Genomic DNA, 22,947 nt, shown 5'->3' on the forward strand with positions numbered 1-22,947 from the left:
CATATAGTAAAAGCTGGAATGACATGATAAATACACAGCCTGTATAAAGTAGAAATAATGTATGTACAGTGTAGTTTCATTTACCAGAGTCAGGAAGACAGCGGGTACACTAGAAGGCTGAGGGGTGGTGGTGGTGATGATGGTGTGTTAGGCTGACTCATCGGAGGTTGGGGTGCTGGGAGGTACAGGAGAATGGGGTGCAGAGGAGACTGGAAGAGGAACATCTATTACCATCTCATCATCCTCTGAATCCATCAGGGCAGGCAGGTAACTCTGCACCTTCTTCTGTGTCTGCCTGCCTAGATGTTGAAGGTTCGTGTCTGCTGTGGCTGATGTGGAAGGCTTAAAATAGGACAATATGCTTGACTGCTTAGCCTCTATAACAGCTCACTGCAGAACAAATGCTGAAGGCTATTTTCACTTTTTGCCTTTTATTGTAAAAGCAAAAAACCTCTTTGGGTTTCTTTTGGTTAGCAAAAACAGGTCCTCACGTAGATCTTTCCTAAAAGTGAAGTGGCATAAAGCGAACTTTTGGATAGCAGGGGAATCCTACATACTCTTTTGGAACAAAGTGGAGCCATCTTACAGTCAGGGTCCCTTCGTATATAATACGTTCGCTGATTAACAAGATGCTGGACCTGGGGAGGGCCCGTTCATTCTTAAGAGCACCAACAATTTGGGCGCTGGGATGGTGTCGAAACGTAATTCCAAAACCTTTGGAAAAGTAGGCAGACTATAACACAACGCGGTTAATCAACGAAAGCAACATTGAGAATGTAAAAATAAGCCAAGCAAAGAAAGTAACTTTTGTAAAGGAAAAAGCAATCAAGAAAATATCCTGTTTTCCACAAACTGAACATACTTTAAAGCTTTAAGTTACATGTAATCCTTCCAGAATGAAGGTGTGAAGGAATTGCTTTGTTCTTTCTGTGAAGCAATTCATAATTATTCTGCTATATGGTGTAATTACACAGTTACATGTAAGCAGCATTAGTTTTTTTTTTTACTTAATGTAGAGTGTGGTTCCAAGCACTATTGAGAAGAGCTTAGTGTTTAGAGTCAGACATAGGTTTGAAACTCGGCTTTGACACTTACCGGCTGTATGAATTTGGGCCTCATAGGAATGAACTTTCTTTACTATGTTATTGAGGAGACTTACAGGAGACAAATTCATGTTAGGAATCTGGCACAGAGCAGGAATTTGATGGATATTAATTGTCCCTTTTATCCCTCCTCTTCTCTATCAGAAAAAAATGCATTTGATGTACTCAGTCAGGGCGGAAGCTAATGAAGAACAGCTGAGGTATAATTGGAGCAAACTAGAGGGCTGATGCTTGTGCTGCTCCGGGCAGATGGTGATCCACTGAAAGGGGCTTCAACTAAATAGAAACTGGCTGCGCTGAAAAACCAAAAAATTATGGTCTTCAAGACATAGTAATGTTTAGAAACTTAATTATTTGCAAAATAATATCAATATGGGATTTAAGTATACTAAAATTGATAACTTAGCTGAAGAAGAGGGAACAAAACAGGTGTTAGCAGTCAAGATATAAAGACAGACCCATGTGATTTTTAATAATTAAACGATTTTTTCCTCTCTCTATTTTCTACCTAATAGGGTGTAATGTATTTATGTCTGAAAAAGTGAATGTGTTTTAATGCTTTGGGAGTCTAGTATTTGGTTGTTTGTTTTAAAATAAGCTGTATGTGATGGTTATCCTGGGTTTCTGGAAATTTTATGAGTTTTCTAGGCTCTTGTAATAAGAAGCACTGCATGGGTTAAAGATTAGGGCATGGTACAAAACGAGAATTTAAAAAATAAGATTAAAAAGTAATTTCCGGGGGCTGGCCCGGTGGCGTAGTGGTTAAGTGCGCTTGCTCCGATTCGGTGGCCCGGGGTTCACAGGTTCTGATCCCAGGCGCGCACCGACATACCACTTGTCATGCTGTGGCGGCGTCCCATTAAAGTAGATGAAGATGGGCATGGATGTTAGCCCAGGGCCAATCTTCCTTAGCAAAAAAAGGAGAATTGGCATCAGATGTTATCTCAGGGCTAATCTTCCTCACACACACACACAAAAAGTAATTTCCTTACAGTAATGATGATAATGTTATACTTTTTAATAATAATAGTTCTACTATCGAGTATTGTGACTACCACACGTCATAAGAAAAATGGGATTAGAGATATTAAAAAATGAGTAAATATCTATATGTGAAATGTATGAGAGGTAGGCTCAGAGGATGTGGCAGAAATAGGAAGAACTATGAGAGACATTTGTAATATAACGGAGAGGAGAATGAATATGGAATCCCTAGATATTGTTCAAATCCTAACTTTACTACTTACTCATGTGACCTCTCAGAGACCTTCCAACTATAAAAAGTATAAAAATGCATGCCTCTTCTTATGGCTTCCAACCGTGACAGAATAACTGGTATTAGACTTGCATTCCTGTTGTAAACAACTATAAAACTGAACAAAATATATATGTTTGCATGTATTGAACAACAGGGGCACAGTATTGTGATTCCTAAGAGAAGAAAAACACAAATTCTACCCCTTGTTCTTTCTGGGTGTACTTTCTGGATGTCAGCACAGGGACGTGAAGCTCAAGCAAAAGACAACAGTCTCGTTGAGTCGAGAAGTCAGAGTTCTGAGTTTGGGGCTGCTTCAGTAGCGGGAATTTTCAGGGCATGGTCCTAGAGAGGAGGGGGCAGCAAAGATGAAGACCTGAGAGGTCTGAGTGGGGATTCCTCACATGACCCTTGGCTGATAGTTGGACTGTATGTGCATAGGGCAAGACTTTACTAGGGCCAGGGGAGAGATGCTGCTGTAGGACTGAGAGCTGAATGGAAATGTCAGAGGTTATGGAGTGCGAGGGGATGATGGAGTTCTGGCTCAGCAAAAGTGTAAGAATCACTGAAGCCTTCAAGCATTTCTTGAGATCCCAAATGCCCATACTTTAGAAATAAGGTTGACGTTCTAGAGTAAAGTCCCCAGATGGACTAAGGACAAAATCTGTACAAAAATATTTATACGGGGGCTGGCCCGGTGGCGCAAGCTGTTAAGTGCGGGTGCTCTGCTGCGGTGGCCGGGGTTCTCCAGTTCGGATCCCGGGCAAGCACCAATACACTGCTTGAAGAGCCATGCTGTGGTGGCGTCCCATATAAAGTAGAGGAAGATGGGCGCGTATGTTAGCTTAGGGCCAATCTTCCTTAGCAAAAAGAGGAGGATTGGCATCAGATGTTAGCTCAGTGCTGATCTTCCTCACATATACACAAAAATATTTATAGCAGTTGTGTTCATAATTGTCCACAAATGGATAAACTGTGATATATCCGTACAGCGAAATACTACTCAGCAGTAAAAATGAACCCACTTACAATTATCCAGTTGATGAAAATGGGAGCAATATTGAAAAAATATGCTGGGCCTCAGTGTTCTGTAGAGTGATATCGTACACACACACATACACACACACACACTTTAGATAGAGGCCCAGAAGGAGAGAGAGAGAGCATGATAAAATATACCCAAAGAAATAATGGTCAAAAATTTCCTAAATTTGGTGAAAACTATCAAATTATATTTTCAAGAAGATCAGGGATGCCTACGTGGGATGGATACAAGGAAAGCCAAATTATTGCAAAACTGCTGAAAACCAGTGATAAAGAGACTGTCTTGAAGATAGCCTTAGCAAAAGGAAGAATGAAAGAATTGCAAACTGTGTCTCATCAGAAGCAGTGGAGGTCAGAAGTCGATAGAATTACATATTTAAAGTGCTGAGAGAAAAAAATGTTTCAAATTGAAAGTTAAATAAATTCATTTTCACATAAACAAAAGCTGAGAAAGTTTTTCACATGAAAGAAAAATGATACCAGAGGGAAACTTGATTTAATAGGAAGAAAGAAATAAAAGTAGAAATAGTAAATATGTGTGTAAGTAAAAACACAATTATTTTCCTCTTAATTTCTCTAAAAGACAAATAATTATTTAATCGAAAGATAATAAACTGTGGTGAGGGCTTTATAACATGAAGAGAAGTAAAATATAGTAAATAATAGCAAAAAAGCTAGGGGGAAGAAGTTAAAAAATTAAACTATTACAGGATTAGTACCTTTTTAGTGAAATAGTACAACACCAATTCTAAGTAGACTGTCATAGTTAAGGATGTATCATACAATAGCAAAGGCAACCATTATAATTTTAAAAAGAGTAATAGCTAAACAATAATAGATGAAATAAAAAAGAATACCAAATTAAGGAAAGGAAAAACCGGAGCAACTTTGGACTTTAGTGGAGGAAGTAAAACTGTCTCTATTTGCAGATGAATGATTGCTCGTGTAGAAAATCTCAAGAATATACCAGAAGAGATACTAAAAGAACTACTAAGCAAATTTATCAAGGGAAAAGTAGAAGGTCAATATACAAAAATAAATGTGTTTCTAGCAGCAAAATTTGAAAAATGAAATTAAAAATACAATTTATAATATCATGAAAACATACGGTACTTCAGAATAAAGTTAACACAAGATATGCATGACCTTACATCGAAAAGTACAAAATATTGCTGAAAGAATTTAAAGAATATCTAAATAAATGGAGAGATACACCATATTTATGGATTGAAAAGTTCAATACTGTTAAGATGTAAACTTTTCCCCCAATTTGAGCAAATAGATCCAATGCCATTCCAAACAAAATGCTGACAGGCTATACTGTAGAAATTGATGTGTTGATTCTAAAATTTATGTGGAAATGCAAAAGATAATATTTCTAAAACAAATGTTGAAAAGAAAAACCAAAACTAAGGGAGAGCAAAAAATATAGGACTCATATTACTTGATTTCAATACTAACTCTACAGATATAATAATCAAGACAATATAACATTGGCAAACAAAGCTAGACAAAGAGATCAATTGAAGAGAATAAAGAATCAGAAGTGTAACTACACATATATCACCAGTTGACTTTTGACCACAGTGCTAAATTGAGCCAAGAGGATACTGAAAAAATTTTTTTCCCAACAAATATTCCTGATCAATTGTATATACATATACATATACATATCTTCTGAGAAAAATGAACCTATAGTCCTGTGGTGGTTAAATTCATGTATCAACTTGTAGGATATCTTTGGATGAGATTAACATTTAAATTGTCTGGAAACAACCCAAGTGTCTATTGACAGATGAACAGATTAAAAAAATATGGTATATATACAATGGAATATTATTTAGCCATGAAAAAGAAAGAATTTCTGCCATTTGCAACAACACAGATGAACCTAGAGGACCTTATGCTAAGTGAAATAAGCCTGACAGAGAAAGACAAATACTGTATGAACTCACTTACATGTGGAATCTAAAAAAAGTCAAACGTATAGAATCAGAGAATAGAATGGTGGTTGCCAGGGACTGGAAGATGGCGGAAATGAGGAGATAGTGGTCAAAAGGTCAAATTTTCAGTTATAAAATGAATAAGTTCTGGGGATCTCATGTACAGCATGGTGATTATAGTTAATATTACAATATTGTATACTTGAAATTTGCTAGGAGGGTAGATCTTAAGTGTTCTCATCACACACACACAAAAGGTAACTATGTGAGGCAATGGATATGTTAATTAGCTTGACTGTGGTGTTCAGTTCACAGTGTATACATATATCAAATCATTATGTTATACACCTTAAATATATTCAATTTTTATTTATCAATTAAAAACAAACAAAAAAGCATTTAAATCACTGAACTTTGGGTGAAGCAAATTCTTCTCCATAATGTGGGTGGGCCTCATCCAATCAGTTGAAGGCCTGAATAGAAGCAAAAGATTGGCTTCCCAGAGCAAGAGGGACTTCTCCAGCAGATAGCCTTTGGACTTCTCATCTGTACCATTGGCTCACCTGGGTCTCTAGTCTGCTGGTACACTGCAGATTTTGGACTTGCAAACCTCCATAATTACATGAACCAATTCTTTATTATAAATCTCTCTCTCTGTCTCTCTCTCAAGAGAGAAAGTAGCATATGGCATCCAGCGAAAACTTGATTTTTTTTTTTTATATTTTATTTAAATGAAAAGCTATCTACACTATAGAGAATCATAACAGAGAGAATTGGGAGAGTATCTAATTTCATCTCTATCATTAACGTCACATGATGAATGGGACTCCTCTAATCCAGTCAAATTTAGTTTAACAATAATATATTTTATGACCACTGTGACATTTTAAAAATAACAATCTATGAGATATATCCTAGGAAGCCAATATTAGAAACATATCTGAGTAAATCATGGCATGAAAATATATACACAGATAATTTTGCCAAGTTGTAATACAAAATTGAGTGAAAAACTAAAAATACAGAAATCTGTATTTATAGTATGATACCAGCAGTTTGAATGTTTGAATGTGTAATTTATGTCTGTGTGTGTGTGTGTGAATGGGTGTGAGTACAGTCAGAAAAAAATGGGGAAAATATATTATTATATCATTACTTTTAATAGATGAGATTATAGATGAATTTAATTTTCCATACTTTTTGGTATTTTCCTAATATTTCATGAAAAGCATATATTATTTTTATTACAAGACAGATATACAGTATTGAACTATTTTTCAAATTTTATAGCCTGCTCAATTTCAAAGCTTCTTTGTATGCGTGAACTTACTTACTTTTCACAACTGTTTGTTGTAGGTAGGATAAGTGTAGCTACTCCCATTTTACAAATGAGAAATTTTGTAAATGTAGCTCAGAAAAATGGAGTAAACCAAGTTCAAATCATCTAGTAAGTGGCAGAACATCTGTGTCACCATTTCTGATGTTTGTTTAGTTTAGTTTTGTTTTTACTATACCTTGTTGCTTCCACTCATCAATGAGGCAGATGCTCTTGTAAGATGTGCTTGCGTTGAAGCCTTCCTAAGAGAGTTAATAAACCGAGTTGAATATTGTAGTAGCAAAAAAAGAGAGGGCAACAGGTCAATAACAGAAAAAAGAAGCTGACGTGTAAAGGTGCTGGTGATTTCCCATGTGTGGGAAATAGTTGCGGGAGTCATCACTGAAATTTTGACTCCCTTTACGAGTACCAGGATGGAAAAAATAAAAGCTGTTAACCGATTTTAGTTGTTACTTCTTAACTACACCTGCTTTGTTTCTAGCAGGGCTTTGCAGTGTCTGAGATTAATGACATAATTGTCATTTCTCCAAAAGTTTTATTTCATATTTTTCCAAATCTGCTCGCTGCCAGGTGTTTTGGGAAGCCATGGGAAATACTAAGCTGCAATTAGTAGCCATCTTAAAATTCAATTTTGCCAGATCATAGTGTTCACTAATAGAACTCGTAAGAGCAATTTCAGCTTTGCTCAATGTATCTTTTTGACAAAAGAATCCCTATTGTCTCAGAATTCAAATCTCTCAAGACAGTAGTCTTCTAAAACAAGCTTTCCTCCAAGCTTTCCATCTTGACATTATAGTTCTTTTTGAAACCTAGTATATGTTGTTATATTCTTGGTATCTGGAGTAGAGTTATTGACAGTGAATGCATAGATTATATTATTTGATTTTATTCTGAATTAAACTTCTGTTTCTAGATACTTAAGTAAACTACCTATTTGTTAACTGGTCTTTTGTTAGTTTTATTAAGATCAGTAGTTTTATTTTTTTCCCTGATAAACATAAAAGAGTTTTAAACGAAATGGAAAGATGTGACATGTTTTTGGAAAACTACATGGCATTATGAAGAGGTAAATTTAACATGATTTCAATAATCTTTCTAGCAAGATATTTTATTCCTTAAGCTATACAAGTTGGTTATGAAGTCCATATAAAAAATATGCAAGGAATTGGCTGTAGGTGGGGATCCAAAATAGAAGGGCATTGGAGTGGAAGATTAGCCCTACCAAATACTAAAATATACTACTAAGGCTACGTAACTAGAATCATTTGGTATTGTGGTATGACTGGACAGAAAGGCCAATGGAATGCATTAGAATATTTAGAAAGAGATTCAGGCATATTTGGAAATTAATACTTAATATAGAGAAAGGTAGATTTGTTTTTAAAACAAATGATGTTGGAACAACTGGATCATTATTTGCAAAAATTAAAACTAGATTTATGCCTCATATGATGTATGCTAGGACAAATACCAAATGGATCAAATATCTAAATATCAAAACAGGAAACCATTTAAGTTTTAGAAAATATTATTGGTGAGTTACCTTATAAGTTGAGATTGAAAAAACCTTCGTATCTTTCAAATTTTGAAACAATAAAAATAATGATGAATTCATTCAAAAAAAATAAAATACTTTTCCATGGATTAAGAAAAAGAACAGGAGCAAAGTCCAAAGACAACATGAAAAGGAATAATAATGTCGCAATTTGTATTATAAGCAAAGGGCTAATATTCCAAATAGCATGAAAGAGTTCCTAAATATGGAAAATAAAAACTCCAACAAAGTGAGTTGAACATGTGGGTAAAAGCGATCAGAGATTTAACAAATAAAAAAATATAAATGACCCTTAACTATATATAAAGTACTCATCCTGACTCTTAAAAAGAAAAATGGAAATTAATCTCTATTGAGATAACATTTCCCACTTATTCTATTGTCAAAATACGAAAGTTGACAAAATACTTCATTGGCAAGGCTGTGGGAAAACAAGAAGTCATGCATTCTAAGTGGGAACGCAGAAATGATTCAACTCCTATGGAGATGAATTAGGCAATATCTGGTTAAATTACATCTCATTTGGCTCAGGAATCCTACTTCAAGGAAGCTACCTCAAAGACACACTTGAAAAAATATTAAATGACTTGCACAAAGTTATACATTATGGCACCTTAATAACGAAAAGACTAGAAGCAATCCAAATATACATTAAAAGAGAATCATTGTCTCACCCCCCAACGAAGTATTATGCAGTTGCAAAAGGAAAGAGTTAGAACTCTATTCGTTGATATGGGTTGAGTTAGAATTTTACACTTTGATACGGCACAATCTCTAGTATACAAAATAGAAACTGCACAAAGCACAAATAGTGTGCTTCCTTTTGTGAAGGCAGATGAGGGTATGCTTATGTTTGCAGAAGGAAATAATTTGAGTTACCGAAATTTAGCTGTCAATACCATTCTGGAAGACCAATATTATGCAATCCCACCCAAAAACAAAACACTCCATTAGTCAGAAGGATTGATCTCCTTATCAGTTTGTCCTCTTGGAATCTAGATCCAGTTATGGCAACCCAGACCAACCCTATAAAGATGAGTCTAGGAGTTCTTTGGGGCATATGGTCAACTCCACAGGAGAGTAGAGACTCAGAGAGCTCCCTGAAAGGAAGTAATGGGGACCATGATATGTCAGAGTCCCAGTCCCAGCCACCAGAAGGGGAATTAAAAAATTTCAGGGAAGGCTTTCCAAAGCGCAGTGCCTCCTGAGATGTGGGACCCAGGATAGGGGCCAGGATGCTTGCCCAGGCCTAACGGCAGTACTGTGGAGAAGACTGAGATAGAAGTGAGAATTCTATATACTTTTTACTCTGGAACCTGTAAACTTTTATAAAATAAAAAGACAAAAATTAAATTTAAAGAAAAAGCTCTAAAAAGTTCAAGATTGAACCTAAAAGTTCAAAATGCATGGAAACAATTTTACTATATATTAGGTTGGTAAGATAACCATCTAGGGAATTAAAATACTTCAACCAACCCTGTAACACAGTATTTTGTGATACACTTTAGGGATAAAAACCTGCAAAGAAATCTTACACTTCATTCAGCAGTTGTAATGTTAGTAGTAATATTGATATTATTGTTTTGAAACTGTGATATTCACAGTCAGTTCTGCCATAACATGACATACATTAAATTTACCACACTATGCAAAATCCTTCAAGGAAAACTACAAAACTATGGGAAAAGTGGAGTTAGGAACACAACACTAAAAAAGTTTACAAGTAATGTGTTTTTTAAAAAGTATAGAGACCTACTAAAAAGGGTAGTGCAATTTTACAGGAGTTAAATGGTTAGGAGATAAATACTGCAATACATATGGCACATTGCTTTGAATAAGACCTGAAATTTGCTTGTGGAAGTGGACGTTGAAAAGGTTGCAGGCTGTGAGTTATTGTGAGGTAGTAGAAGAATAGTTATCTGAAATTGGAGGGAAACACTAGATGGGTGTGGCTCAAAACATAGGCATTGGCCTGAAGTATCTGATAAATGTTTGAGGTGTGTGGAGGGTTTACGTTTCTACGTGGCTCAGTTCGGCTGGGGTCAGTTGTCTTTGTTCACCTAATGTTTCTTGCAGGTGAAATCATGCATAAGCAAATGAGAAATTCACATTTAAAGTCAAATTGTTCCCTAACGTATAAATCACATTAGAATAAATTCACATTTCAAAATAAGTGTTATAGCAGAACTGACTATTATTATAAGATAAAGCAAATAATGGTGTTAATGTTGTTAGAAACCAAAATTTCATCATAAGAGAATAAAACAAAAATAAAGAAGTTAATGAAAACCTTGCAGTGGTAAATATAAAAAGTAAATAATAGTGTTAATTTGTAATTATTTCCTTTTTAAAAAAATAGATATTTCTTAGTTTGTCCACTTAAAACTTCTAGAAGTGACGACAATCCAGAGGCAATGACCACATCCAGCACCCATATGTTGCTATCTAAACAGAATTCTCCAACAAAAGAATCCATGGATCTTTAGAGAAATGACTCATTACAGTCTGGGAAATAGAATGGTAAAGATGAGACTGAAATATCTTTTTTTCAAAAGACTAATGGTATCATGTCTAAAGGATGCAGGGATTAGCTTGAAAGGGCTCCCAACCGGCCAAAAATGGTACAGTTAGAGCATCAAAATAAAATTATGACTGCAATTGATTAAAACATATCATTAAATACATAAAATCCATGAGCTCATTATGAAATTTAGGAAGGAAGGAGAAAAAATTACAATTAAACTTACTGGTCACTATCGGATGTTGATAAGGCACCAACTCCCAATCTGAAATCTGATCGTTAAAGGGGAAAACTTAAGCATTTTTCTGCCTTTTAGGGTAATACACATACCCATAGTAAGGGGATAGAGAGAGAGGGAGAGATAGAAAGAGATATAATCTTTGATACAGAAGAAATTTCATCTAAGAGATGTACAGGGAATGACAGAATTAGCAAAACCACTGTTTTGCAGCCCCAAATGAAATATCTGATTTAAGCAATGACTCTTAGCAGATGGTAAAGAAAATTAGGTGAAAATTTCAAGGGAACCTCACAGTAAAGGGATCAAGCTGTCACCACTTGAACTCTGTTATCCAGTTTTCGAATTATTGCAAGCTGAACAACCGACATAATTTGCCACACAATGTGGTGAAATATGTGTATAGCAGCACCTATGAATTATTCTTGCACAAATAAATTGGAACCTTAATTTATCAAACCTTTAGATATATCTCTCAGTCTGCAGGAAACAGAGGAGATAGAAGAAAAAAGTAAATGCCACCATGAGAAAGCAATCAGTCAAATCTAGAACACAACACAATTTACAGAATATTGACTTAGTTCCTTTAACAGGCCAATAGTATGGAAAAGGTAGGGCTGTTCTAGACTAAGTATTTAAAAGAAATTAAAAAGACAAAACAACACATTACAATGACTATTCCTTGTTTAGTTCCTTATTTAAAGAAATTAACTGTGAAAAAGAATTTTTAGACAAGTGGGGAAATTTGAATATAAACTGTGCATTAAATGATATTAGGAAATTATTTTTAATTATTTCAGGTATTGACAATGGCTTTGAAGTTACGAAAGAAAATTTCTTTTGTGTTAAGGCACATAATGAAATATTTGTGTGAATTTAGCTATTTTTGTGTCTGAAAAATGTTTTAAAATATATCAGCAAAAAAAAAAAAAAAATTTCCTCCTCCCCCCAAAAATTTGACCTGGATATAATGAATAAAACAATATGGCAAAATGTCAGCGGTTGTGATGCTAAGTGACAGGTTCATGTAACTTGTTTTATACTCTCTACTTTGTGAAGATTTGGAAAATTTTAAAATAAAAGATTTAAAAATAATAATTAAAATGACAGAATATTATTTGGCTACTAGATCTAGCAATGGCAAAAGAAATTATTAAAATATCATTCCAATTATGGACATTTAGCTTAGCAAAATTCTTTCCATTTCATGCCATTTAAATCAATCTTTAATCAGTATCTCTGTAATAAACTTCAAAAGAAATTTTAAGCAGTGTTTCTTTCCAACTGAGGCTACAATCCATTAACGGGTTTAGAAACCAGTTTAGTGGGTCTGACCAGCGTTCTCAAAAATAAAATAGAAAAGAAGCAAAACATAAACAAACAAAAATACCCCACAACAAATTATTAAAAGGAAAAGCAAAAAGGGCAAGAAAATATTCCAGTACACCACAGAAAGTAATGAAAAATCATTACATAGAAAACTATGTTTGTATTAGGTTGTGATATAGAATGTAAAATTTACCATCAAAAACAAGAAAGCCTGTCACATTAGATATGCTTAAACGTCACTACCAAGCCCCTCCGCCACGCTGCACTAGCAGTGAATCCTGCCCTTCTTCTTCCCTTAGTTCTGTCACGGGGCCTGGAGCACCTTTATCCTTCTTAGAAACCGATGACTTCAAACCTATGACCCTGACCTGCAAAACACTGTGTTTATGACCCTGATCACAACTCATTTCCCTGACCAGCCTCCATAAAACCACATTCTCTCTAACCTTGACCCACTGACACTCCTTATTTCCCTAAACCTCCTTTAGTACTTGTTATCTTTTTTTTTTAAGTGAGGATGATTAGCCCTGAGCTAACATCCATGCCAATCCTCCTCTTTTTGCTGAGGAAGATTGGCCCTGGGCTAACATCTGTGCCCATCTTCCTCTACTTTATATGTGGGACACCTGCCACAGCTGGCTTGATATGTGGTGCAAACGTCTGCACCTGGGATCCGCACCTGGGATCCAAACCTGTGAACCTCCGGCGGCCGAAGCAGAGCACGTGAACTTAACCACTAAGCCACTGGGTGGACCCCTTTATCTTTCTTTAAATTATGAAATATAACACACTGTGAATCATGGGTAAGATATAATGTATGCTATAATCAATAATTAAAATCAAAGCATATGTCACCACTGCAGCAAATTTATTTTCATGTAACCCTTATTACCATCAGACTTCTGCATTTTTTTTTCATTTTTTTGGTGAGGTTTTTGCCTGAGGAAGACCGGCTCTGAGCTAACATCTATTGCCAATCCTCCTCCTTTTTTTTCCCCCAAAGCCCCAGTAGATAGTTGTATGTCATAGTTGCACATCCTTCTAGTTGCTGCATGTGGGACGTGGCCTCAGCATGGCCGGAGAATTGGTGCGTCGGTGCGTGCCCGGCATCCGAACCCGGGCCGCCAGTAGCGGAGCGTGCGCACGTAACCGCTACGCCACGGGGCCGGCCCTGACTTCTGCATTTTATTTGCTAATTGTCAGTCTCTTTCCTCAACTCTTACTGAGAACTCCATGACAGCCACACCTTACTGTTTTAGTCATCACCGTACCCCCAATACAGAGAATAGAATTAGGCAGGCACTCGATTATTTTATTTGTGGATTAAATCAATAAATGTATGTTATTATTTTTCAAATGTAGGCTATTTTTTTGGGAATTAAAATAATACAGATGCATCACAGTAGCTTTTATTTAATGTTACAATTTTCAGTGTGGGAGTCTTTATTAAGTAGGGCTCAACCAAAGAAGCAGAGCCAGGAGATTACATGGATAGATTAGATTAGATAGGTAGGTAGGTAGGTAGATAGAGATCGATAGATAAATGGAGAGAGAGGAAGAGAGATATATAGACAGATTTACTACAAGGAATTGGCTTGTGTGATAATAGGGGATGGCTAAGCAAGTCCAAAATTTGTAGCGCAAACAGAAGGAAATATCACGGCTGGGCTGGAACCCACAGGCATGTGCTGAAGCTGTAGTTTGTCCACAGGAAAGGAAGATGCAGAGAGCAGGGAGCAATTGTAGACTCAGTTGCTATCTGAAGTCTCATTCACCAGGAAAAACTCAGCCCCCTTTAAGGACTTGCCTGATTAGGTTAGGCCTACAGAACATGATCATTTTAGCTTAAGGTCAACTGATTAGAGACGTTAGCCACATCTGCAAAATCCTCCTACAGCAATACTAGATTAATGCTTGATTGAATAACCGGAGGAGGGTGTGCATATGCTGCAAAATGCCTGCTGGCCTTCCCTTCCATCTTTGTAGTTTAGCTAGCCTAGCCAAGTCGACACATCACAAACCATCATAGGCTCAGAAAGTTTTTTATAAATGAAAACATTAGTAATCACTATTTCATGTCAATAATGTCTCATTGAGGCTCTCCTGGTTTATGAGAGCCTTGAGTCTACCCTGACAATTTTAGCCAAGGGTATAGAAGAATCTCTCAGCCTGGGTTCCTGTGAAGCAATTACAATGATGCATTGCTACTTTGGTCTAATCATTGCAGAGTGGAGGTGAATGGGGAACCAATTTTCAAGTCTCAGGTTCTATTACGAGGAGCCAAGACAGCAGGGTTCAAAGAGAGACCATTGGCCGTTCTAAAGTAAATGATGCTTTTACCGCTAGCCTGTCTACTTAAAAATCATTCATAGAATCAAGATTTTTCCACAGTTTGGTGACAAAGTGCATTGAACTTGACGTTGGTGGAACCTGTTTTTTAAAAAATAGAATTTTAGTCACATCTCATGAACATTTTATTCTTAGTCTTTCTTCTGATATTGCTATCACGGTAAAAACTAATGTCAATTGAAATATAACAGGACATTTAAATGCCAAGTACGTGATTTTAATATTAAACTTCCATAATGTTTTGGTTGCTGAATTACATATTGTACTTGCCCTGGTTTTCTGGAAGCTAAGCATTGCTGGCCTACCCAAGATAACTCGCAGGCGGTTGGTCAATTAGAGAAACCCAATGATTGCAAGTAGTGATGGTTTCGTTTAAAGCCTGATAGCTTAAGGAAGTTTGAACAGAATGAAATTACCTTTCTTGCTCAGTAACTCAGACCATTCTCTTTCCTCAGTGACAAATCCTGGAGCAATTTGGTCATAAGAATTACCCAAGTGAGAGAAAAGGTGGAAATCAGCAAGTCTGTATAAAACTAGTTGGATTTTCTGGCTCCTCTACAGGGTAAAAAGTAGCAAGACTCTAAAGTGTAGTTATGTCGAGTCTGACTTCCAGAGAAATTCTTATATTAGCGAACTCCTATTCACCCAGCTTTCAGCTGAAAATGTCATTATTTTCAAAGGAGAACATAGTATTGCATGCTTATCCTTTATTAGCCGTGATCTTGAGGGCAACTATGCATCCTATTACAGAGCCAGGGTTCCATGCCCGGAAGGCACTTAGAATGCTTAAAGGCAATTGGATTAGAAGCTTTCAAGCACATATGTTTTCTTTGGTAGGAAGGCAATTTTTTTCCAATACTTCTTGGGAACTATGAGCTAGGCTTCCAAGTTTAATGCAAAATGTAAAGCTAAGTAAGTGTTTTTTATTTTTATTTTTGAGTGAGAATAAAGTAAAACACGCGGAGGTTATTGGAAATGGTTGATCTTGAAATGTGAATAATGTGAGATCAAGAGTAGATACATTCTTTTCTTTTTAATGTTGGTTTACTTATAAATAACTTTATAAGTCTATTTGCACAAAAAGATGTATTAAATAGCCATAGGTTTTACTCAAATATCCACTCCTTTAAAAAGTCTTATTTGCTTGAGAAATAGCAATATTATGTAAAAATAAATTCAGTACTATATAAACACAAAAGTAGTGAAAGAAAATAATGCAGTGATGTTGAACATACTGAAAATAACCACTTTGACTTATGACATATGGCCTTTCCCCATCAGTAGCTCTTCAATGTTTTAAATCTATGCTGATAAAAATGAAAGGTAATATTGAAAACTGATTATCATTATCACTAAGTTTTTGGATTCTTTTTAATTGAAACAGTTTTACAATTTTCCTTGAGAAAAAAATAGCAGAGGTGCAGAATTTAATAGAATTTTCATAATAGCTCATATTCTTAAATATCTTCCATGAATATCTGTTCATCTCCCCCTTTTTTTCCTTGGCAAAGTAGGCCTATGGAATCTAAAAAATCTCTAAAACTATCAATGATTGATAATAATGACGTGGACACTGTGTTATTTTCTAGGCAAATCGCTTTCTTCCTTGCTAGTTGATCCCTTGTTCCATTTAAGTAGTTCAAGAGTGAATTAACATTACATACTTCACAAAGTTCTCTGATTGCCTTTTAAAATTTTTTTGCTTACGGCTTTTTAGCATTGAGTCATTTTTAAAATGACTTTTTTAAAAAAAGCAAGCATTGTACTAGTAACGTAACAATATCTATCCATTTTCTTACATTTTATTTTTGTCCCTTTGAAGAGTTCCTGCAAATATAAACAACTCGCATAAGTCACTGTAGCAAAATCAGAGTTTGTTTGCCAAGAAAAAGTCCGGCAGTTTGTTCAAAGAGTCTTCATGGGGTGCTGGTGACTACTCTGTGAATTTTCCATGGTCCAGTGTCTGGCTCCCCACCCCGGAGTCTTGAAAACCAGACTTGTCAGTTCCCCAATAGTGGATTTATCTCATAGGCACAGATTCACAATAACCATGTCCAAAGACTGATACTGATGTCAGAAGACCCTGTAAAATAGAGTCCTGGGAAACTCTATACCAGACATATTTTCCATATGGGAAACCAGGTTTTAAAGAGAGATTTGCTGTTGAATATGGACTGAACATTCAGCATATATTATGATTGAAGTTTCTGCGTCACGCAAAAATTACCAAAACATTCGGAGTCAGTTGACCGCAACTGCCTACATCCATGGTCACACTGGGAATTTTCTGGCCCAGGGAGAAGGAGAGTCAATTTCCAGCGAGGCTCTCTCCTTGTGAGCTTGGATGGGCCCTGCCAAACTTGCCTCTGTGACACTGATTTTTCTAGGGATCAACAATGATCAACAGCCATCTTCATTGACAACTGCCTTTTAATTTGTGTGTATTTACTCAGATTATTGTAAAGCTTGGCTGGCTTAGGGGCTATACTATCTCTTGAAGATCACTTGTCTCTTTGTTCTGTTCCATTTGTGTATGGATTTTAAATTTTACGACAAAAATGACAACTTTTTGCAAATGTGGGAGGCCTGTCTCTCTCATGGTGTACTCGGTTTTCTGACCACTTTGCATTACAGACGTACGTGGGTAGAGATTGGAGGCTTTTAAGATCTGTCCTTTCCTTCATTCATGAGTTTAGTTATCACATCCGTTCTTTCCATGCTTTTTCTCTGTTAGTAGTCAATATTTAGGTGAGTGCCTTGAAGTTTCTACTATTTTTTGCTAATTACTTGTGTCTCAGAAACTTGTATAGACTTAAAGAGCTTCCAAAAGAATGCAGAAAATATCAGAAAGATCTGCTGATATAGATGCCTTAGAATTTCCAAAACTATTGTAAAGATATTTCTAATGAAATATCTTTCTAACATCTAAGAAAATGAATTTGTTCAAGTAACTATTTCCTCTTTTTAAAATTAAAATATACATGATTTCATTATGCAAGTAAATCAATTTTAAATTATCATTTTATTCTTTTTATATAAAAATATATCTTTTTTATATATATTCTTTATATATTGCATATCACTCTGACCCCAAGGCTGGGGAGATACTTTGAACAACATATCTTCATCTAAATTGTGGGATAACCTCCTCTGACCTTTTGGTTAGTGATTACTTCCAGGAAGACTCTAATAGCCATTTGAACAGCAGTGAGAGTGATGTTTTTCACAGAAGACAATCGACCGGAGACATTATACGTAGAGAGGTATGGGAATTATTTTCATTCATTTATTTTTTCACTTGTTCAATATATATTGAGTGCCTCCTCTGTACCAGATACTATGGTAGGTTCTAAAGCTACACTGCCTGATATGGGAGCCACTAGCTACATGTGACTATTGAACACTTGAAATGTGGAAGTGTGACCAAAGAATTGATTCTTAAATTTTATTTAATTTTAATTAATTAAAATAAAAATCCTTGAAGCAGTGTAAAGTTTTTAAATTGATTATATATTGAAATGACAATATTTTAGACATATTAGCTTAAATAAAATATATTATTAAAATAAATTTCACATGGATCTTTTTATACTTTTCATATGGCTACTAGAATATTAAATACCTATGACTCATTATATTTTTATTGGATAGTGCCATTCTAGAGCTTCTGTAGTGAATAAAATAGACATGGTCCTCACTATTATGAAACTTTAGTCCATGATTTATTATGAACTTTAGATATGGAAGATTCTTTTTGATCACTAACTTTAGCAATAAAAATTGCACCAAAAATGAATAGCTGACTAAATCAGAGTTAAAGGTAAATAATGAATGTTCGAATATTTCTGTACTAAAAAAAAAATCCTGTAAGAACCTAGGGGATCTTAAATGTCTAGTTGAATGAGGCTTTAGTCTTTTATGGGATTCTATTATAACTCTACATTATTATGACATATTAGCCTTTTTTTTGATTCTGGACAGAAAGCCCATTACTTTACAGAAGAACTTGTTTAATTGTTATAATAATTCTGTGAAATAAATATTACTTCTATTTTACAAAAGAAGAAAGTCTTAGAGTGATTATCCAACTTTTTAAAATTTACGCAAAAATGATGAAGAGAGCAAGGATGCAAACTCATATTTCTTTTTTCAAATTCTATACTATCTCTCTTCTACCAAGGATCAGGTCCCTTGAAGTTGAAGAAGAGGCCTTTGCAATGTTATTTTCCGAAACTAATACTCTACTTAACAGCTCTGGTCCAGGTCACTCACACATCATATGAAATAATGTTGTCTTTTACCCCAGCAAAGGAATTCACCTTCATCCATTCTGGGATTGTTGGTCATTATAACCAGTTAGCCAGAATCATTCAGCCTTCTCATAATAGGAGTTTTCTCATTTTTCTTTCTCTTGCTTAAAGGCCCCTGCTACAAGCTGCATTAAGGACATTTCCAGGTACTCTTAGGTTTGGATACTACAAGAAATAAATTAATGGAAGCAGATTTCCCAGTATAATCTGACATTGTCACTAGGAAAAGCATCTCTACCGAAGGACCAAGTCACTAGGTCCAGGACTCTTTTGCTGCAGAAGCGGGTGCCTCATGAAAGTTGACTCCTTAAATCCACACCAGCGAAACAAAATTTAATTACCTGAGACTAAAACAAGTGGTGGGTGAAGGTGGTCAAAAGGGACAAACTTCCAGTTATAAGATAAATATGTCCCTAAAACATAAATAAAAAGATAAGTGATTTAATCATGACTAATATTCTACTAAATTTTTTAATTAACATCTGAAAAAAATTTTCTAATCTGAATTTTAAATTTCTAATCTCTAATCCTCAATTTGAAGCCTGTACTTGTATAAACTAAAATTAAATTCCTCAGAATTCGGAAAAATATATTTTAGAAAAGATCTTAATATAAACTAAAAGCTAATAAATCATCAGGGAGACTCAAAATAACGTGATGGAAAAGAAAATAGTATCATATTTTTATTAGTCTAACACTCTTCAAAATAATGTTTAATTATTATAGAAATTGCCCATATTAGGCACCTTTATTTTTCATGGCCATATTGTTATTTTTGTAAATTCAATAAGAATCTCGCCTCTCACCAGGACATATCTGAATAAATCAGGTTGCAAACTAGATCAAGCCACAAATGTTATTTAAGTATAAGTCCTGTGTTAAAGAACAGGCACTATTCTTCCCACATGGCCAAATAAGGCAAAACACCAAATTCATAACGTTGAATTGGAAAAATCGACTAACAAATTTATATATGCATTAGGGGAGGAGACTTGGACACAAGTCTCAATTATTGCAAAGCAGGAGAAACAAAACAGCTTTCACCCTGAGATATACTAACAATAAATAGGGTCATCCTGCCCCCTTCTCTTCACCAAAGTAAATGAGCCAGTGAACAGTTCCTGTAATTGGCTAATTCCCTAACAAAAACATTATTCCTTATTTCGCAGTATTAATGTTGGATTTTATGGTGCAAACCTTGTAAACACGTTTCCTCTGTTAAATGCTTATCTCTGAGGCTTCTTTTTTATAACAGGTAACTCGGAAAAAAGCAAGCCTTATCGAAATCCATAAGGTTGAGACATATCATAAAAGCAAGTTTCTGCTCTAGTGTAGGTTTGTGGATTTGTCTCACTGGAGGAGAACGTGGATATTTTACCAATCATGTTAGAGAGAAGATAGGCATTTAAGATACGACAAAGATAAGAGAAAGGGCCTATTTTTACCTTGCTAAATAAAGGCTTTTCAATCCAGTTTGGGAAACACTTATCATCATAATTAAAATCAGGCAGATAAATACAGTTGCATTTTTAAATTGTGTCAGTCTTTCACTAATGGAAAAACTGCTTCTCATTGGTCTCCATAAGGATACTATAAATAACCAACAAAAACAGCCACATGAAGGGATTGTGTCCAGTATTATCACTATCATGGGGCATAGATCTTAGCGTGTCTTTCCAATCTATTGTTGCACTCAAAACTTTTTATTAAATATAGTGAATTGCAACTAATTCAATGAGTTAAAATCCTTTTATGAAGTAGATATTAATTAAAGATACCATGTCTTTTAGGCTATTTTATGATTGTATATAATAAATACAGAATATATTGAATTTTGCTAGATTTTCAGGTGGAAAAATTACATTTCATTTTCTGGAGCATGCAATGTAAGGCATCTGAATGATCACTTTCATATAGTTCCACAAGGTAAAAGTTTTTCAGTATTTTGCCCCTTTAGAAGTGTTATTGTAGGTTTCTTAACTAGTTAAGACCCTTTATTACTAATGGTAACAGGTAGTGATTGTTCTGCCTAATTTGGGATATTTGTGGCAAGTGAGAAAAGACATGACAAAGACCTCAGATGTCTGTATTGCTTTTATACAAAGTAAACAGCAACAAAATGTAATTTCTTTCCAGTAATAGAGATGATTTTCAAATTCAAAAATACACTGTGCAGAATGTCACATATGTGAGTCCATAAAAGCTTCAAGTGAATGTCACATTTCTGAAAGGTGTAAATGGAGACCGAGGTAAAACATTTAAAAAGATGGAACTAGAACAATTAAGGAGTAGAACTAGAAGAAAATGAAAAGGAGCAGTTTCTAGAAATTCACATGTATGAACAACCATGACTCAGAAACTCAAAAATAATGATTAATAAACTTTGTAATTCTAAAAATGCAAATTTTTCTAAAATATTAGTGAAATGTAAATTTAGCAAATAATTTTATTCCTGTTTAATGTTATTACTGCTAAGTATCCAAGTAAATATCCAAATTAATTTGAAAACTAATTAAGAAAAATAATAATATTACTTATATATTTTCAGGAAATGTTCCTAGATTGTCCTCTCCAGTCTGAGACTCCATGTCAATTCTACCCTACTTGACAGTCATTCATTCTTTATCTCAGTTGTTCCAAAATATTTACAGAGTGGCTACTACACGCTTGTCACTGTTTTAGGTGCTAAAGTAGAGCCAGGAACAAGAGAGAAGAGGTCAGTGTTCTCTTGTGTTCCAGTGGAGGAATGAATAAATATCTAAGATGGTTTCAGTTATTGGTAAATGTTGCAAAAATTAATTGGATCACTGTATAAATTTGCTAGGGCTGCTGTAACAAAGTACCACAAACTGGGTGGCTTAAATAACAGAAATGTGTTGTCTCACACTTCTGGAGGTAGAAGTCCCAGATCAAGTGTTGGCAGCTTTGGTTCCTTCTGAGAGCTGTGAGGAAGAATCTGTTTCATGATTCTTCCCTAGCTTCTGGTGGTTCACTGGCAATCTTTAGAGTTCCTTGGCTTCTAGACGCGTCACCCCGATTTCTACATTTGTCTTCACGTGTTCTCCCCATGTGTGCATGTCTCTGTGTGCAAATTTCCCCCCCCTTATACACCATTCAGATTGGATTAGGGCACACACTAATTACCTCATTTTAATTTGATTATCTCTGTAGATATCTCATCTCTAAAAAAAGTCACATATCTTTTTTGAGGACCACAATTTAATCCATAACACTCATTTATTAGAGACCGACTGATGGGGGATGCTGTGGAGAGTTTAGATAAGGTGGCGCTGGCATGTCTTGAAAAATGACAAAAACCAGATGAGAGAAGTTAAGGAGTCAGAGCTTTCTTTGAAGAGCAAATATCAAGTGAAAAGGCCTTCAGGCTGGAACAGATTTGTAGAGTCTGAGGAGCAGACAGGTTGCTATGGCTAGAGGATCCGGGGCAAAGGAGAATAGTGTATAAGATCAAGGAAGGAATCAGGACTGGGGTGGTAGGGCTCTTTGGAGGCCATGAGAAAGAGTTTAGAGTTATTCTAATTTCAAGAGTCAGCAGCAAGAAGTTTTTAAAGAGGGAGTGACAGCATCTGATATATGTTTTAAAAGATGACTCTGGCTGACATTTCTCTTTCTTCTGTGAAGGCCATCTAATCACTGCACGTCTTTGCGATCTCTCTTTTTCTCAACACCTAGATCATTTACTGTGTTCTCACTCTATGGATGTGTTAGCAGAAGTACAGAAATCAAACAGTCTTAGGTGCTGTTAAGTGCAGTCATCTTTATAAAAGATCCTTCTTTCAAAGCAGTACACTAATTGGTTGCTACACTTGGTATCATTTCGTTTTATATACATTCAAAAAATTTAGAGATAAAAGTCTTCATTTTTTTTTTTTTTAACACAGAAGGGAAAACCCATCCGTCTAGGTACAAGCTAAACCTCTCCTCTTCAGTGCTTCCCTCAATA

General features: G+C 35.3%; 1 long non-coding RNA gene across 4 annotated transcripts in view; it reads right to left on the reverse strand.

Annotated features, from left to right (window-relative positions):
* The window catches only part of LOC147916411 (uncharacterized), a 94,379-nt gene that overhangs the window by 24,694 nt on the left and 46,738 nt on the right, over nt 1-22,947 (reverse strand). For 2 of the 4 annotated variants that reach the window (XR_015552894.1, XR_015552895.1), the window contains exon 3: nt 6,860-6,923. The exons of the other annotated variants lie outside the window; for them this stretch is intronic. This is a non-coding gene — a long non-coding RNA (uncharacterized LOC147916411). The remainder of the gene's footprint in view (nt 1-6,859; nt 6,924-22,947) is intronic. 4 annotated transcript variants of the gene reach the window in all.

The sequence above is a fragment of the Ceratotherium simum genome, chromosome 8, assembly GCF_057802395.1.
Source record: "Ceratotherium simum simum isolate JZ-2026a chromosome 8, ASM5780239v1, whole genome shotgun sequence".
NCBI lineage: Eukaryota > Metazoa > Chordata > Mammalia > Perissodactyla > Rhinocerotidae > Ceratotherium > Ceratotherium simum.